Here is an 18,810-nt window from a genome sequence, read left to right as displayed (position 1 = left end):
CTCCTCCTCTCAGAATGCTCAAGACTCAGAGACAGTTGACTGAGGGGACCTGGAGTGCTCCCAGAATTTCTCGTGGCTTCCAGTGGATGCACTGGGGCAGGTCAGGGCTAAGCCTCAGGGCTTGACCCGGCAGCATAGTAGGCAGGGAGCAAACCGGCATCCGGAGTCCTGGAGAATGTTCTGTGAGGAGCAGAATGCTGCAGTGGAGCTGTGCTGTCCCCTAGATGGTCAGCCATCCATCCTCCACACAAGAGCTGCCTGCTGCATCCCCTCTGAGCCCTCACCCCCAGCCCACTCTCTGATAGAGGAGGCTTCTCTGGGGGTAGAAGAGGATCAGGAGGAAGACTGACACAGTGACTGGGACAGAAAGGACCCACACTGTAGCCAGGACCTACAGGCTGGGACCAGAAGGCAGAGCCAGTGTAAGCACACTGGAGAGTCCAAAACACCTATAAACAGTCAAGAGGGACGGACAGTGGGCAGTGTAATGGAGAGACCAGGAGACAGAACCAGAGACAAGAGAGAGGAAAGAGAGGAAAGAGACAGAGAGCAGAGCAGAAGATCCAAGACAGATGCAGAGAGATATGCAAGGTTAACGGTAGCAGAGACGCACAGAGACTCAGAGACACAGATTGGACCCGTTCTCAGGGGTGGGAAAGCCATGGACCCAGAGCCCAAGTCGGATCCATGGACATGAGGCCAGCGTGAGTAGACCGCCGGTTAGTGTGCACAGAGAGGATGCTGTGTGTGTGTGTAACCCAGCAGTTCAGAGCTCTTGTCACAAAGCCAGAGTCCTCTAGTGCTAAAGGAACCTCCCATATCCCCTCCCTCTGCAGCCCCTGCTCTGAGTAGTAGGGGGCCAAGGGAACAGAAATGCAGGTTAAAGATTCAGGTTAGAGACAGACTGAACTGGGAAAGAAATGGCAGAGCCCAGACTAAGATGAGAGGGAGAGAAGCTGAGAGTGAGGAAGGGAGCAGAGAAAGGGACAGAGGATAGAGAGAGACAGAGGTGGAGAAGGACACTGCTGGAGGCAGGGGTGCAGGAGAGACAGGGGGAGGGAGGGTACCTCTCACCTCAGGAGGGAGAGGAGGGTAGGGAGAAGCAGGGCTGTGGGGAAACAGATCACGGGTAGGGGGAGGCAAGCAGAGCTCCTGTCTCCCCAGAGAGCTGGGATGGGCTGACACAATCCTGGGGTGAAGTGGACAGGTGGCCATGCATGATTCACAGGGTGACCTTGTCCCTCTCTCCTGGGTTGAGTTCAGTGAGCCTGTCCCCTTGCCTGCCACCTTCCTACCAGTGGTGCTGACAGTGGGCCCTGCAGGATCCCATATGCAGACCCCTTCTCAGACTGCAGGACAACTCTGAGCCTCCTCACCAGGGCCACATGGGTGTCCTTTAGAAGGGCCCAGTGTTTCCAAGGCTGGAGAAGAGGGTGAGGATCCCGCTGAGAAGCAGTATTTCCAGGAGAAAACGAAGTGGATATGGGAAGACACAGTGGAGGGCATGCCTCCTCCCACATGGCTCTGAAGGTCATTGTGGAAGTGACACTTGCAGCCTGGGACAGAAGGGGGGACATTCCTGGTGGCTTCTGGAGCCCTGTGTCATTTTTCTGTGTGTTTGCTACAACCGGATAGCAGTGTTCCCAGGAACATCCCCAGCCTAGTACGATTGGGGGTGGGGGCTGACATTTGTCTGAAATACTGGGTCAAGGGGTCCTGCCCTTGGGGAGCGCACGGTCCCCTCCCTGCCCCCTCATATGCAGAGTAACCTGGTGACACCTACCCAGCACAGAGCCACAGGTGCATAGGAGCAAGGCAAATTCAGAATCAGAGCCAGTGAGTTCATCAGGGAAGGCTGCCTGGAGGAGGGGAGTCAGGAAGTGGTGTAGAAGGGGAAACCCAGCAGGGCAGGAATGGAGGACAAGAGAAGGAGAAGCTCTCTCAGTTGCTTCTGAAGCAGGACAAGCCAACCCTACGCCAGGCAGGAGACAGCTGAGCTGGGCAGAAATCAACAGCTGGACTGGGCACCAGCATGAAGGGGAGAAAAGGGAGGCAGATGCTCACTTTCAGACTAGGGGTTCTGAAGTTGCTGGAATTGGAAATGAGGACATTGGAGGAAGCCCTGAGATGTGTTAGGCAGTGATGTGTGTGTGCACAGGTGTTTGGAGATAAGAGAAGCAGGGAGAGAGCTGGGAGGGAGGGCAGATAGAGGGACCAAGGGTCGGGAGGGAGACAGCACAGGACGTAGATAAGGGAGCATGATGTGTGTGTGTGTGTGTGTGTGTGTGTGTGTGTGTGTGTGTCTCAGGTCCTGGCATCGACGTACCCCGCCTTCAAGGGAACTCCTTTCCAAAGTGGATTCTAAGTTTCTTCTGCTGTAATTGAGCCCATCTCTATGGAGGTAGTTTCAAATGTCCAGGATGTGGTTCAGTGTGTTTCATAAAAGATGTGTGTTCACAGGGAAGGAGGAGGCTAAAAATTCATCTTGGAGAAGAAATGTAATATCGAGCTCCTGAGTGTTATTACATGGAAGCCCTGGACATTCTGAACGTTATCACACTTCTAAGTGTGCACGGGAGTGGGATGACCCTGGGGGGTTTTGCCCCCAGGTCATCTCTGCAGGACTTCTCTGGAAGTTTGCCTTTCCACCCTCCCTATCCACAGATATTTCTGTGGTCTGAGATGTCCCAGGACTCGGTGTGCCCTCGGATCACGCTTCTGGCTCTCCCCCTCTCTGTGACCCTCCCTCAGTGTCTGGGGGTCTCTCTTCCCATCACATCTGTCTGAGTCTCACCCTGTGAGCCTGTCAGTGTCTCGCCTGCATCTTCCCTTATCTACGTCCTGTGCTGTCTCCCTCCCGACCCTTGGTCCCTCTATCTGCCCTCCCTCCCAGCTCTCTCCCTGCTTCTCTTATCTCTGTGTCTCTCAGCTTCTCCCCATATCTCTGGTTCACAACGCTGCCCTCTCCACTCTCTCTTCCTCCCCAACCTCAAGGTGCAGACACTTCCTGTGACATCACCTGGGTGGGCTCCACCTGCCAGTGTCCCCCATTCTGTCCCCCTCCTCCAGGAGAGACTTCTAGCTCCAACTCTGCATCCTTTGCATTCCCCCACACCTGGCTCAGTATTCTCCTTTTTAAAAAAAATTTAGATTTATTATAATTGTTCCATGCAGTAGGAGGGATAAAGGATGGGAACATGCAGGGGACATGGGAACAAAATGACATGGCTAGGGACAGAGCTTACATCCTGTGAGAAATGGATGAAAAAGAAAAGTTCAGGGATGGAGTGTGGGGGTCTGGGGACGGGGGTCACAGAAGGTCTAGGCTGTCTGCTTCCAAGAAGGTCCAAAAGTGACTGGATTCACTGTTTACCCTAAAATTCTGTTTCTTATCCGCCTCTGGCTCTAGTGGCTCCTTATTTTGTCTAGAGCCTGACCCCAAACATCCGCACCTTCTGATGGTTGTACCCTTGTCTTCCCTGCTTCTCCCCTTCTCCAGTCTCACCCCTTCCCCATTTGGGACAGAATCTATGATTCCCTTTCTTTCTCCGTCTCTCCCCCTGGTAAGAAACAAAAGCAGTAACTCCCTCAGGGGTAGAAGACAGTAGTGGGAGGGCTGTGGAAGGAGGGGAGCAAGGAGCATCATGGAGAAGGCTCTCAGACCTGGAAGGCGGGGAAGGGGGTACAGAGAGGAGAGGGGCAAGGCAGTGGCCACTCCTGTCTTCAGTACCCTGCCCACTGTCCAGAGGTCTTCACCACAACCGAGGGAATAGGTGTGTGGTCAGGTCTGCTGGGCCCCTTTCACCACTGCTCCTAGAACAGAGCTCTGGGGTACGTTTGCTGCAGAGCTCACAGACAGGAGACATCCTGGCAGAGCACCTGCATGTGGTCGGAAACGGAAGCCGCGTTTGGCATCTTGCCACACACATGACACTGCACCTTCTCCCCATGTGGTACTGCTGCACCGTGGACACACCGGGCATGGGCAGGGCTCCTAGTACAGCACCACATCTCCTGTGGTTTCAGATGGAAGACACCGAGGAAGGCTTGCTGCACCTCTCACAGGTGTGCTCCCCCAGCTGGGCCCGCCTGATATGGTCATATTCACCTGCCACCTGTCACCTGTGCACCATGTGCCCCTGTGGCCTCTCTGCTCCCCACAACACTGTCTGCCCTTCCCTGGGTGGCTCCGCTCAGCTGAGGTCCCTCAGGAGGTCAGGGGCACCATGGTGGGCATCTCCATAGCAACCAGGGGACCTGGCCATCCTTGGCAACCGAATGGATGGCCTCTGCCTCCGGAGCTTGCAGCTGTTCTGGAACTCCTTGGTGTACAGGGCGCACTTGTAGGGCCCTTTGCTCTTTGTCTTTTTCTCCCAGATGATGAGAACCTGGTAATAGTGACCGTTGAGGATGTGGCTACGAAGGCAATAATGGTGGCTGCGTGATGGTGGTGGCAGAGACGGATGTGACCTATACAGCGGGCAACAACACCAGTGGGGCAGGCAGGAGGCCCTTCAGAGCATTGTGTCCACTGTGGGGCAGCTGGTCCGGGTGCACAACAGTAAGGGCAGCAGAGATGGCTGCGGACTCCTGAGCAGCAGGGAGAACCAGGAGCAAGCCCACCTTGAGAATCTTGGCCTCGGTGCTGGGGTGTGGTTGAGGGCGCTGGCACTGCCTATAATGGACTCTGGGAACAGCTCTGGGAGACAAAGAAGGGGGTCTGGAGCTCAGCTCCAGCTTGCAGGGGGTCTAGGCATGCTCCTGAGGGGGCTAAAAGGATTTCAGGAGGCTGCCTTCTCCATGGGGCCTTAGGGTGGGCAGTAGACTACAAGGGAACAGAGGGATCAGGGCCTCTGCCAGTGTGGGGTCTCCGGGGCCTAGCGGGGGCTGGAGGCACATGGCCTTTAGTGCCAAGGCTCAAGGCACCACTCCTGAACCGCTGGGCTGGGCCATGCCTAATGCAAGGTCCTAGGGCCTCCAGGCTGCCACAGCAGCTGGCCAGGGGGAGATACAGAAAGAAGAACCTGGGTCAGTTCTTTTCATTACCTGATGACTGGGGCCCTGGGCTTCCCCCCACTCTCCCACCCTCTACCCAGCAGGCAGAGAATAGCACAGGGAGAAAGGAGAAGGTATTGATCTGGGGACCAGATGTACGGAGAGACAGACCTTCCCCTGCACCTGTGCTTGTTGCCCTCAAGCAGGTGCACATCTGGGGAAATCCCAGCTGAGGCAGGGGTCAGCCTAGGACTGTTGGAACAGACACAGATCAAACACCCAGAATCTGTCCCCTACTGTTCTGTCATGACAGCCATCCCTTCAGTCCTGCCTGTCTCCTTTGCCTCTAGGAATTCTGGCTCTGTAGTCTTGGCTGGGCCACTCATTCCCTACCCCACATAGCACCTGGAACACAGGAGGTGCTCTGTTATTGCCCTTGGTCCATGTCTCCTGCAGATGTGTTAGGACAGGGTCAGTGTGATTGGTAAGTTTTCTTCAGTTGGAGATTCTTCCTCGGATATGAAGCACTTCTTTCTGCTCCAAGTTCAATGCTCTGTTGTAGTATAGTTAGCACAGACTCTGTCCCTTTAGGAACCAGCTGTTGACCTCCTCTCCCCTCCCCCACCTCCACCCCAAGTCTTTGAGGCACATAATCCAGGGTTTAGAGGCATGTCAGCAGTATCGAGTAGAGACAGTGGTGACCCTATTCCTTGTGACGCATGGACTGTGGGCCCATCACTTGTGCGTTCAGCCCTGGGTCTCTAAGCAGTTCCCGCCTTCTCCATCTCTGAGAAGTCTTGCTGCTGTTTGAAGATTAACATTCTAGGAAGGAGGAAGCACCTTCCTTTGGTCACTCTTTCATGGTCTTCGGATCCCTTCATTACGATCCTCTAGAGCAGGAAGCTCTGCAGGCAGAGACCACATCTTTACTTCCTCCAGCACAAGGCTCGATGCTCATTCAGTCAGAATATGCTGTGAACGCTGAGAGACTGTCTCAGGAAATCCCTCGTGGTGAAGCTTAAGACAAGTCCCTTTTAGTTTTATTCCTGGTGTGATTGGAAAGGTGGCTGAGGGGCCAGGATGGATGGTGGTGGTAGAGGAAGCTGTAGGAGATGCTAGGAGAGGCAGCTGCATGTGTGTGTGTGTGGGGGGGTGCTTCTGTGCTTGATTACAGGACAGCTGAGTGGGCTCTTTCACTGGGTCTGGAACCGGCTTCCAAATCACCACAGGCTGGGCTCCACCAGGCTCCCCACACTCGTCACTTGCCCGCTAGACCTCCTCCACACCCAGGGCCTTGGAAATTTTTTTACTTCTAAGATCACAGCTAAAAAAAGGTCACCCAACAAAGCCCCATTTAAGCCTCAGTCCATCACCTCATCCACGCAGGGCCCCATGGGTCTTCCGTTGCAAACCTTTATCCTTGCTCCAGGATTCCAGCTAAACCACCTCCTTCCTACTTTCACATACTTCCCAGTCCCCTTCTGCACTTTGGACCCAACTCCAAGGCCCAGCCTTATTAGTGCTCACACTCCTGAGGCCCCTCCTCCATGAGGACCTTGCCTCCCCAGGGCCTCAACTCCCTGAATGCACCCTTTGAGCTCTCCTCCAAGTCCTGACTCTTCTTGGCCAAGCTCCTTCCCTGTGCCTGGCTTTGGTTTGCATTTTCTTCCTGTTTCTCCTCTGAGACAGAGAAAGCCCATGGGTAAGTGATTTCTCCTATTTATAGAGTTGGCAGGAAAACTGAGAAAAGTTGAAGGAAAACTTCCTCCAGGGAGGAAGATGGTTGAGCTAGGAATGCCACTGGCTATAAAAGCCCTGTGGGGTTGAGCAGAGATTATTTCATGGCACCAGAGCTAGCGTTTGGTTTGGGGGTTGTTAGACCAGGACCATGAGCATTTGGGAACGGCAGGTAGGTTTGTTTGGGTCAGAAGGATTCGGAAGCCTACACATTCTCCTCTAGCCCCGAAAGGTTCTCAGCTCTGATGAGCATAATATGAGTTAGGGGAGGTTATTTCTTGGTGCTTCTCCTCCAGCGTCCTTCCCACCTCTATGCCCTGCCCTCCTGTGTGGCCTTCCCTTGCTCACCTGGTGCAGAGCTTTCTTTCTTCATCTTTGTCTTTCCCACAGGGCCCAGCACATAGTACGCTTGGACATGTTCATGGAATGAATGAAGATTTTTTTCATTGGTCTTTGCTGCCTCCTTCATGTTTTACCTCGTTTCTCACTGGAGATTCTGAAAGTCTCTGTGTCGGTATGCACTTGGCAGAATAGCAGGTCAAGTGTGATAAGGTGGTCTGTCGTGGCCGGCGCGACAAGAGGGAGCAGGGTTGAAGGATAGGAGAACGAAGAAAGGGAGTGTGGGGAGCAGGAGGGACACAGGCGAACGTGTCAAGCAAGTGCCAAAGTTTATTTTGCAGAGTTCTGATTTATACCACACAGTAAGGGAATCACCTCCTGTACATCTGGTGCTAGTTTCTATTTTGGCCTGAGAGTAGCTGGCCATGCAGAGATATCAGACAGCTTTGACCTTTGTGGTTTGAACACCTAGGCCATAACTCAATATTCACAAAACACAGGAGCCTTATTAGCTTAGTCTTGAGACAGCAGCCGCAATGGCAACAAGCCAAACCTCAAAATGTTCTCATAACAATCACCAGGGAGACATGGTGGCACTCTAGCTCGCCACCGGTGAAGGTCCTCGGTTGAAGAGGTTCCCAAGAACTGTTGCTCTATTGGGTTAACCCCTTCTAGGCACCTGGCCCCCAACTTTTCCCCCTTTTTGTTTTAAATGCAGAAAATAGATTTGTGCCTGTGTCAAAGCAGCCGACCTGTTCCACCTATTACACATACACCACCAAATGATTGCAATTAGTACAATTAAAATGAGCAATACACAGAATAGCCAAAAGGAATGTTGCAAAATGTTCCCAGGGTTAAATCCGCTGAGGGTTCTCAGGAATTGTTCAGCAATACTAGAAGGGCCTATAATGTCCAAGTGTGATTGTCCAATGGCGTTAATCTGTGATTGTAGCTCAGCCAGGTCCAGGCTCAAATTGATATGATGCCAGATGCCATGAAAATGTCTCTGAACATTTTCCCAGGAGTGGTTATCCGCGGGTAAGGGTGTAACACATATGTGTTGGTATCTTCCATGACATATCAATGACATTTGAGTCCAGAGCAAAGATAATTGATTTCCCAAATATGCTTCTTCAAGACCATCTAGTCTACTCAATATCTTTTTATCGATGGTCCCCTGAGTGGATAAAGCATGAAATATATTTCGAGACAGAGTATTAACATGTTCTGTAGTGTGAAGTCTCTGAGATAATGCCAAAGAAGAGACAGTGGCTGTGGCTATTAGGGAAACTAAAGCTGCAATACCTGTTATAAGTAACCCAACAAATTGACGTGTTCACTTTAACTGTTTTTCTAATTCCAAAGCGAACTGATATTCATAGTTAGCATACCAAGGTCCTGTAACTTCTACAGGCAATAAAACATAAGGCAGCTGCATAACTAAAAATAACATTGTAGGCTGGTCAGACCTATGCAAACCGAAAACAGGCAAACAACTAGTCAATATACAGCGAGGACAGCGAAGCTTGTACATTATAGTTCCATTAACTGTATATCTTGATATTATTCCTGCCCCAACAACCAATAGGAAGGGTCGAGGGACACGAGCTCTTAAGGTCAGCTTTCCAGTTGCTGGGTAATAAGCAGACAGAAGTGCATCTGTGGTAACAGGTCCCATAGCAGCCACAAGCTTCCAAAGCTCCAGATGAAACATACCCTGTGGTGTAGAAAACATGCTCCCAGGGATAGCTTTAAGATGAACATTAAGAGAATCAATACCAGCAGTCTGAGACCTTTGGGAGTTAAGATTTTTGCTCTTAGACCAATCAGTAATAGAGACATCAGTGATACCATGGGGAGTAAGAACCTGTGGATGTCTCTGCAAACATTCTACCCAAGGAGGTGAATTGGTGCACCAGGTACTAGAAGTAGTGCAATAAGGATGATCTAAAGGAGTCATCCCGACCACCGGATGAATGGGCAAAGTTCCTGATTGTACCTCCAGCAGGGTCCAGTGTTCTTCCTTAGCTCCTGGTTTAGCTATGGAAGTCTCTGCCTCCCCACCATAACTCATGATGAAACCATCTAAGTATTTTAAAGTATGTGAGGAGCTAGAAGCAGTCAGGTACCCATATTCTGGTTGTTGATGATCTCAGGGAAACTGAAAACAAATGGGAGGGCCCGAGGTGAGGCCCGTCCAATTAAATTTATGAGCAGCAGTATCAGGTGAGACAGTATCACTTATGTCTCCAAAAGCCCAGGTAAAATTTGTCTGGACCCTTGGAGACGGGTCACTCCAAGTAACTGCCTGAACAGTAGGCAGATCGGGCATGTAGGCCCAATAAAGTGAGCCTTTGAGGCAGCAGTTAAAGCAAAGAATGCTAAGAACAAATTGGTTGAGGTAACAGGCTTATCTGCGGATTTTACTAACACCACAGCTCCAGAAGAAAGGGGCTTTCACGGTGCCCCAAGTAGGTGTTGCTTGACGTAGAGAACATCGTCTCCTGGGTTCACTCAGCCGAAGTTTGGCCATCTTCCTCTTTATTAGGGAGAAATCGCACCCATCTTGCTGGGAGCCAGCACGGCACTTCCTCATCCTGTGGAAAAATACAAACAAAACCCTGACCCCTTCTAAGGACAGGATCGGGCCCACGCCACATGTGAGTGAGGGGATCCTTCCACTTGGCCTATGAAAGTGGTGAGAAATCAGGAGTCCAGAGGTGCTCGGCTGCAGTCTTCCCTACCGTATCTACATTCAAAAAATTTAAAACATATAAAGCTAGAGATAAATGAACATGAGTTGTATATTTAAGTTTACCCTGTAAGATCTCCCCCACTTTTATCTTTTTCAGAGCATTTTTGAGACTAGCATGACTTCGTTCCACAATGGCCTGACCTGTAGAATTATATGGAATACCTGTGGAATGAGCAATGTGGAAAGTAGAACAGAATTGTTGAAAGGCCGTAGAAGTGTATATAGAGCCATTGTCAGTCTTAATGGCTTTAGGATGACCCAGGTATGCAAATGCCTGAAATAAATGATTCTGCATATCTATAAAAGCTTGGTGGTAGCAAAAATATATCCTGAAATGTGTGGTAGCAAAAATATATCCTGAAAAGGTGTCCACAGAAACATGCAAATATGATAACCGACCAAAGGGTTTATATAAAGTAATATTCATCTGCCAAAGACAATTAGGAGTTAGTCCGCGGGGATTAACTGAATAAGATGGTGGGGTATGGAAAGTTGGACAGGTTTGACATGATTTAACAATTTGTTGAGCTTGTTCTCTGGTAATCTTAAATTCCAGTCGTAATGCTTGTGCATTTTGGTGAAACATTTTGTGACTTTTCTGTGCTTCTTCTAAGGGAGTAAAAATTAGCAGCATAAGTTAAAGCATCCGCTAGAGCGTTACCTTTGGAAAGTGGATTTGGAAGGGTTGTGTGGGCACGAATATGGGAAATGAAAAGAGGTTCAGTTCTGGTTTGTAGTAGATGTTGAATCTGTGAAAATAGATGAAATAATTTTTCATCATTGTTAAGAATAAAGGCAGAGATTAATCGAGGAATTGTTTTAGCCATATATTGACTGTCTGTGTATATATTAATGGCGAAAGGGTATAGTTGAAGAGCATATTGGAAGGCTTTTAATTCAGCTTGCTGTACTGAAGAGGTTTTATAATGTAGCTTAGTAGTAGTACGATACAAGGTGGAAATGAAAATGATTCCAATGTCTCAAGTTTTACTTGCATTTATAAAAACAGTTGGGGCATGAATAATTAGGGTTGTCAGGACAAGGCTAGGGAAAATGACAGCAGTCAGATTAAGAAACTGTAAAAGTTTATCACTAGGTAAGTGGAATTTAATCTGTCCTGGCCAAAGGACAAAGGCCTGACAGAGGCCAAAGCAACTTGCCAATCAGTATCTTGCATTTGTAGAGTGGATAATTGTTCTTTTGTAATTAGTGGCACAATGATAAAGTCAGATTCTTGTCCCAATAATTGAACCAACCTTCTGTGTCCCTTGGTTATCAATTGTGCTACCATTTGTAAAGTTGGATTGATAACTTTTAAATGATGAATAGCAAGATGAATCCACTCCAAAATTCCTGAAGATTGCCACAAAATAGCAATAGGTAAAGTTTGTGGACATAATATGATCAAATATATTGATTCAGTTGTGCAAACTTGAGTTAATTGTGCTTGTGAGATAGCCTGTTCTACCAGAGATAGAGCAGTTTTAGCTGCCTCAGTTAGTTGCCGTGGCGAAGTTGGATGAGAATCACCTTTTAAAATCTGAAATAGCAGTTGTAATTGTTCAGCAGTAAGTGCTAAAGATGGGCGAAGCCAATTAATATCACCGAATAATTTTTGGAAATCATTAAGAGTTGTCAAATGCTGTGTTCTAATTTGGATTTTTTGTGGTTTTATTTTCTTATTATGAATGACATATCTTAGATATTCAAAAGGTTGCTGTCTTTGAATTTTCTCTGGTGCCACAACTAGAACATATAGATCCAAAAACTGTAACAAATCTTTAAAGGCTTGTTGCAACAATATCTCAGTTTTTGCTGAAAGCAAAATATCATCCATGTAATGTATACAGTATATTTGATTCTGACATTTTTCTCTAAAAGGAGTCAGGGCCTGAGAAACATACTCTTGACACAAAGTAGGACTGTTAGCTATTCCTTGAGGCAAAACAGTCCGTTGATATCTATCATAAGGTTCTAAAAAATTTGTACTTGGTAGTGAAAAAGTAAATTTATCACTATCCCCTGGGGCTAGACGAATGGGAAAAAGCAATCTTTCAGATCTATAACTAACATGTGATGATTAAGTGGAATAGCAGTTGGAGATGGTAGTCCAGGTTGCAGGGTCCCATTGGTTGTAGCACAGCATTAACTGCCCTGAGATCTTGTAATAATCTCCATTTGCTAGATTTCTATTTAATAACAAATATTGTACTATTCCAAGGACTAGTAGCTTTCTGTAGATGACCAAGAGCATATTGTTCAGCCACTAACAGTTTTGCTGCCTCTAACTTCTCTTTAGGCAAGGGCCATTGATCCACCCACAAAGGAGTAGATGTTAACCATTGTAGAGGCATAGCATGTGGTCTAGTCAATGGCCCTTCTGAAAACCCACACCATGTCTATCAGTTTTAGGTGTTATTGATAGAGGCTCAATAGGGCCTTGTAAAGTCTTTCCAAGGCCTTTGCCTGTTTCATACCCCATTTTGTGCATCATTTGAATAACTATAGGAGATTGCAATTCTTTAGGAATGGGAGATGTCTCTAACACTGGTCCCATATCAGCTAGTATATCTCTGTCCCAAAGGTTCAAATCTATATCTAATATAAAAGGTTGAAAAGTGCCATGTTGGCCTTCAGAAGTTTGCCAAGGTAAGTGGTTAGAGCTAATTTTTGGAGCTGATGTATTACCTACTCCCTTTATGGGAGTGGTAGTGCTTCTGAGGAGCCATTGAGACGGCCAATCCTTGAATGCAATGACTGATATATCAACTCTGATATCAATCAAGCCCTGAAATGGACGACCATGGATATATAGGGTCAGAAATGGTTTATCAGAGTAATAATTCTCATCCAATAAGCATCTGTTGAGCCAAATCCTTGTTCCCCTCGTTGAGGTTTTACACTTTGGTTCTGTGTTTGTACTCTAGGTAACAAGATCAGTTGTGCTATAGGTATTGTAGATTGCAAGGCCATGACCCCGGAAGAGAGGGAAACCATCATTTTAATTTCTCCTGTGTAATCCTCATCTATAACTCCAGGATGAACAATTAACCCCTTCATAGTCCAGCTAGAACTGCTTAATAAAAGCTGTCAAGTTCCTTTTGGCAAGGGGCCCCACATTCCGGTAGTGATTGCTTTAGGGGGTTCCCCAGCCTCAAGGTAAACAGCAACATCTGGGGCTAAGTTGAGTCCAGCACTGGAGCGGATGCCTCGGAATAATTTGTTGACTCTGGGCAAGTCTGCGGTGTTTGCTTGGGAGAATTGCAGTAAGAGGGCTGCTATTGTTTGGCAGGGCCTCAGGGGGCCCCTTTTGAAGTTTCCCTGAAGGGGTTGGCCAAATCTATCTGTTTTGGATTGGCACTCATTTGCCCAATGATAACCTCACTGGCAATAGGGACATAAAGTTTGAGGCTTACTCTTTTGATTATTGGGAGGAGTAGGCATACCTTTACTTTGCCCTTGTTTAGATAATTGAGGGCATTGAGCATGAAAATGTCCAAAATTGCCACATTGCAAACATGCTTGATTATTAAATTGTCCTCCCTTAGATTTAATAAGGCGTCACTGCATTTCTTGAGGGGAAATTCCTTTTAATATTGCAGCCATAGTAACTCCTTGAATATAGGAAGGTCCAATTTTAGCACACAATTGAATGTAATCCTCTAAAGTGCCTGTTTTTCTCCAAGGGGCTATAGTAGCCGGACATGCAGAGTTAGCATTTTCATAAGCCAATTGTTTGACTATAATAGTCCCAGCTTCACCATCCAATACAATCCTCCCTACAGCCTTTAAGAGATGGGCCACAAAGTCCTGATAGGGCTTATTAGGTCCCTGTCGAATTTTAGATAATTCCTCAGTTTGGGCCCCTGTAGTAGGTAATTTCTTCCAAGCCTTCAGAACACATTCATTAATTTGAGTGTATGCAATCTCTGGGATAATCTATTTGAGTGCCAATATCATAATAAGGTCCAGGTCCTACTAGCATATCATAAGTAATAGGAATCTGCATTCTTCTATTATACAAGGCCATTTCATTAGCTCTTTCAGTGAATTCAGCCTTCCATAATAGGAAATCTCCACCTGATAAACATGCTTGAGCTATGACCTTCCAATCAGCAGGACACAAAGCTTCCCTTCCCAAATTATCTAGTAGAGATAAAGTAAAAGGAGCGGTAGAACCATATTGAGCAGTGGTGGTTTTAGTTTCTTTTAAGACTTTGAAATTTAGAGCTGTGTAAATTCTTTGTCCTTGTTGGTTGGCAGTAACAGGCAATGCAGAAAACTCTGCAACATCTTCCCCTTTTTGTTGGGCTTGATACAAAGCGTGCTGTAACGGTGTTACTCCCGGTACAGAAAATAACCACGCGCTTTGTTGAGCAGCCATTACAGGAAAAGCAGCACATTTAGGCCTTACTTTCACTTTATGACTTGGCGCCTGCCATCCAGTATCCGGGATTTCACAGGCCGATTTTATCTTAGATTCACCCCCTAAGGAGGGAGTAGTATTAACCCCAACATGAGTACACTGTGGCATTAAAGGATTATTCGATACCAGCTGTTTACATGGTGTATCTAAAAAGGAGCGCAACAGAGCTGGAGAAGAGGAAACATGGTAGACATTATCATCATCAAGATAAACATCATCCTTTTCAATTTCATCAACCCCTGAAGTTATCAATACCGGGGGTGGTAAAGGAACCATACCGGGAGGACTCTCAGATATATGACTTTTATTGAATAATTCCTCCAAAGAGGGGAGAGTTAGCGCCAACGCCATCATGCTCTGCCCTGAGAAGGGCTTAAACTGCACCTTAGAAAATCCTCACCTTCTTCTCCCACTGAATGAGAGTTTAAAGACAATAACTCAATAGAATGTTCAGGGTCCAAAAGGTCCCAAATCTGGGACCAGAGGTTCATTGTACCCTCTGGAACTGCTGCAGCACCGCAAGCGAAAATTTGATTCTTAATTTCTTGACCCACATGGTGCCAATGTTCCAGATCTACACTCCCTTCCTTAGGAAACCAGGGGCATAAATCTCTAACAACCTCAAAAAATCCCTGAAGAGTCTTGCGAGAGACTCTTGACCCTCTCTCCTTTAGAAGAGCTTGCAGGGCCTGCAAAAAATAACCCTCTTGGGTTGACTGAGCTGTCCCCATGTTTTACTCCTGTCATTCCAGACCACCTGGATTCTCCTACCTGATATAAAGTCCTCAATTGAGATGCCACTTGTCTTCAGGTCCCTGTTCGGGCACCACCTGTCGCGGCCTGTGCGACAAGAGGGAGCAGGGTTGAAGGATAGGAGAACGAAGAAAGGGAGTGTGGGGAGCAGGAGGGACACAGGCGAACGTGTCAAGCAAGTGCCAAAGTTTATTTTGCAGAGTTCTGATTTATACCACACAGTAAGGGAATCACCTCCTGTACATCTGGTGCTAGTTTCTATTTTGGCCTGAGAGTAGCTGGCCATGCAGAGATATCAGACAGCCTTGACCTTCGTGGTTTGGATACCTAGGCCATGAGGTATATACATAAGGCCAATATTCACAAAACACAGGAGCCTTATTAGCTTAGTCTTGAGACAGCAGCTGCAATGGCAACAAGCCAAACCTCACAATGTTCTCATAACAATCACCAGGGAGACATGGTGGCACTCTAGCTCACCATCTGTGAAGGTTCTCGGTTGAAGAGGTTCCCAAGAACTGTTGCTCTATTGGGTTAACCCCTTCTAGGCATGAGGCCCCCAACAGTGGTTGCTCATTGTCAGAGAAGATTTAAGGGTTTTTTCCCTCCAGGGTCAAGGAGCTAAATATGTATTTTTATACCTGTTGAAAATATCTCCCTGTGTTTTTTACCTAATTTTAAAAAGTTATGGTGGGGATTGATTATAGACCAGGTCAGGCTGTAGGAGGAAAGATTACCAAGGTCCCCTGGGGTGTGGCTGCCTTGTAGTCAATAAAATTCTGAGTCACCAAGAGATGGTTTGCTGTTATCACAAAACATATTTGCAGCCCTTTTTATTTCGATGGCTCTTGGACCTTAAGGTGTTCTCTATCTTCCCTGCCTCCAGACTGTCATGTACACTGTGGGCAGGACCCCGACCCCAGAAGCCCAGACAACACTGCACATCCATGCAGGACACCTCTGTTTTTTATTACATGTGACCAACGCTGATTTCTAGGTTGTCCTTCTCTCGCCCTCTAGCAGCTCTTGGGCTGCTTTTCTCCATTATCAATTGATATGTGTTATGTGCTTCCAGAAGGCAGATTCAGTTTAACCTTAGTTGAAGCAAAACATGTGGAAAGGCCAATTTCTACACCAAGTATATTCCAAATTGAAAAATAGGATTTTTGGATGATATTCATTTGGTTTATCCTTGTCCTTTTTTTCCTTGATTATCGCAGAAATCACAAAGCAGAGTGGGGATGGGAAAGAACTAGAAAGAGGGATTCACAGTGTTCCGTAAAAAGTGGTGTCAGAGGCTCTTTGTTGTAAATTATGTTGCCTGGGCCGGGCTGAGGCAGGTGGGTCTTGGTGGAGAAGTCGTATGGATCTGTATTTGGAGAAGAGCTCAGGACTTTGAGGTGAACACAACTTTCATATGACTGAGATCATATGGTATCATTTCTGCAACAAAACAATTAACTTTCCAAGGGGAAGTTGTGCAGCGGCCACCATGTGCAGCACCACCAAGGGCTGTTTCAGAACTAAGCCAAGTCTGGTAAGACAGGATGGAGGGACAAAGATAGCTGAGTCCTTTCACAGGAGGATAGAAGGAAACATATAAAGATATGAAGGAAGATATCCAGAGAGACAGTTGACCTTTCCTAAGCCACCTTGTGTGCAGTGTATTACTGAAAGTGTCTATTGGGAGGAGGTTCATGGAAGCAGGAGCCATGGGCTCTGACCACTCACAACTGCTAGTCTAACAGCAGAAACAGAGTAGAGTAATGGATGGGACCACTGGATGGATTTCTGGATTCTGTGCTTACAAGGAAAGGAAGGATTTGGGAGGAAAACGAAGCTATTTAGTAAGGCTTCTTGGAAAAAAAAAATGACTGTAGATCAGTGCTCCCCTACATTATAGCCATAGTTTGGAAAATGAGATGGTTGGTCAGATGGATTATGTTCTACTTCTTTCTCCTGAGGACTTTTATTAGGTGCTCTGTGTTGGCAGGATTCAGGATTGAGAAAATGGAGTAGAGAATCATAGGTGGAATTAGAAAAGAAAGTGATTTTCACTGTTGACATCCGTGTATCCATCACTTTCTAATCCCTTAATTGAACATCCTTCCTGGCTTTCCCAGTTCTTTCTGCTTCCTGTTTGGAAAATCTCATTCTGGTTCTTCCTGGTAGCCCATCTAGGTTCTGAAGCTCTCTAGAAGCACAAGCTCAGGCTTTTCTGATTTGTCAAACTGATCTCTTGTTTTACTGGGATGGCAATGTGAAGAATTTCCAGAACTGGATTCTGACTGAAGCTAATCTTATAAATGTGTCAAAGCACGAATGAGGAAGATTGCATTTCACTCTGTCTTTACTGACATTTTCCCAGAAGGACTGAGAAAAGGCACCTGTTTGTAACATCCCAGAATGTTACAGGACAATATGAAGTCTATACAGCCTCTAGAGAACCTCTGGCTATCTGACTGCTTACTCAATAGTGGTGCAATGATGCTAGCCTACTGATGCTGCCAACAGGGCCTTCATATGATTTTGTAGGAGGGAAGTAAAATGTTTGGGTCTATATCTACATTGATTTTGGTCTACATTGGGGTGGATGGATTTGGTCTACATACAGTTGGTGTGGAGCATGTAGGTCTCCACCAGGATGGGTTTTTAGTGACTTGGCATTCAGCCTCTGCCAGACTGGCATGGGATTTGAGAGGGGTAGTCATAGGGGTGGTAAGGTAGGTAGGTGAGTTGGAGGAGGTGGCTGTGTTTCCTCTTGGTCTAATGGGCAGACAGTTTGGGAGCTGCCATCCCTTCACATTAAAGGCTTGGTTGCACCTAGTAAGTATTACTTGGAGAATTTGGGTTTCTAGCTTTGTGGAGAGAACATGAAGCAGGTTCTAGTCTAAGGAGTTTTATTTTAGAAAGGGAGACAAAGGAGTTTTCAAAGTAACATACAAACAGAATATAATCCAAAGTAGGTCCCGGGTGGGAGGATGCCTGGTAAGTGATCTGATTGGGGAGTTTGCTTTTTGAAGACTCCTGGGAAATAAGTTGAGATATTTATGTTCTTTAGCATGAGCTGAATTTGGTTATTTCAGCTTTTTTTCAACCTTTCTGGCTTCTCTTTCTCTAAGAGGAAAATTAAGCACTTATTATTACTACAATAGTTTCTCTCTTCCTTTTCTGCACAGACTGGTACTTAGAATTATTATTACTATCATTATTATTAATATTATACATTAGAATCTTGATCTGTATTAGTATCTGTAGCAAATATGTAACTGGACCCATCTAGTTGGTTAACTGGATTTGCTGGCTTGAGGTGTGGTGGAGTTTGTTTTGTGGTTTTGGTGGGGGTCATGGAAGGAAGGCTTAAAGAGGCTCTACTTTTTGGATCATGACCAAGCTGAAGATACTGCTCGAACTGATGCTTTCTGAGGAAAGAGTTATTCACAATGTTTTGATGGAATAATTCCTGCCTCTTCCATGCAGACTTCTCTGGCTGACCCACAGTGCACAGATTTTTACTAGTCTTGCCAACCCTGGAAAATGTGATCCTTAGTTCTCTTACCTTACATCAGCCAGTAAGCCATGTGGGACCTTGACATGTCCTTGCCTTGACTGTTCATATCTTACTTAAGAATATCCTTCCTGTTTCACAGTTTATGTATCTTTTACTTATTTGGACAGGTGGGGAGATATTCACGAGGCACTAAATTTTAAGTTCCCAGAGAGGACAATTCTGTATATGCCACCACCGTCTTGCACAGTGTGTAACTGAGTGTGTGATAATTTGGGGGTAATGGTGCTGGTG

At 46.7% G+C, this 18,810-nt stretch overlaps 1 protein-coding gene across 3 annotated transcripts in view; it reads left to right on the top strand.

The window, feature by feature from the left end:
• LOC131838902 (cationic amino acid transporter 3-like) overlaps window positions 1-18,810 on the top strand; it is a 75,572-nt gene that overhangs the window by 49,035 nt on the left and 7,727 nt on the right. Inside the window, exon 1 of one of the 3 annotated variants that reach the window (XR_009356738.1) lies at window positions 6,482-6,697. The exons of the other annotated variants lie outside the window; for them this stretch is intronic. The gene's annotated coding sequence lies outside the window, so the exon portion shown is untranslated. Of the gene's footprint in view, window positions 1-6,481; window positions 6,698-18,810 lie in introns of those variants that run through there. 3 annotated transcript variants of the gene reach the window in all.

Source organism: Mustela lutreola, chromosome 8, assembly GCF_030435805.1.
Source record: "Mustela lutreola isolate mMusLut2 chromosome 8, mMusLut2.pri, whole genome shotgun sequence".
Classification (NCBI taxonomy): domain Eukaryota; kingdom Metazoa; phylum Chordata; class Mammalia; order Carnivora; family Mustelidae; genus Mustela; species Mustela lutreola.
Note: the sequence above shows the minus strand (reverse complement) of the source record. Positions and strands in the feature narration are given on the sequence as shown.